Genomic DNA, 398 nt, shown 5'->3' on the forward strand with positions numbered 1-398 from the left:
TTGCAAAAAAGAGATGACCATCATTCGACACACGAGTGTGAATGGTCACCTGAAACAGTGTGCGAGTAAGTTGCCACACACACCTGCAATAACTATATAACAGTGTCGTGAATGACTAATGCGCGCTCGACGTGCGGTGCTACATTCCTATACACTCGCGTATTTCCGGTAGAAGAGAGTGCAACAGGACCGCCGCCGCCGCCGCCGTACCCCTTCCCTCCCGCACCTCATCTCCCATACCCTCATCTCTCTGATGGTGTACCTAACTGAACTGCCCCCTCCCCCCTTTTCCCCCCGCCCCGCTCTCGTCCGGGCGGCGGTGTCTGCTAATTGAATAACTTTGGTCCAACGGCGGCGGGCTCGCGGCTCTCGACCGTGTAGTGGTGCGTGGCGGGGCG

General features: G+C 57.5%; 1 protein-coding gene across 1 annotated transcript in view; it reads right to left on the minus strand.

Annotated features, from left to right (window-relative positions):
• Positions 1-398, minus strand: part of LOC113208578 (protein tincar) — a 145006-nt gene that overhangs the window by 5831 nt on the left and 138777 nt on the right. The window lies entirely within an intron of this gene.

This window comes from Frankliniella occidentalis, unplaced genomic scaffold (assembly GCF_000697945.3).
Source record: "Frankliniella occidentalis isolate FOCC.00 unplaced genomic scaffold, Focc_3.1 Scaffold24, whole genome shotgun sequence".
Lineage (NCBI taxonomy): Eukaryota > Metazoa > Arthropoda > Insecta > Thysanoptera > Thripidae > Frankliniella > Frankliniella occidentalis.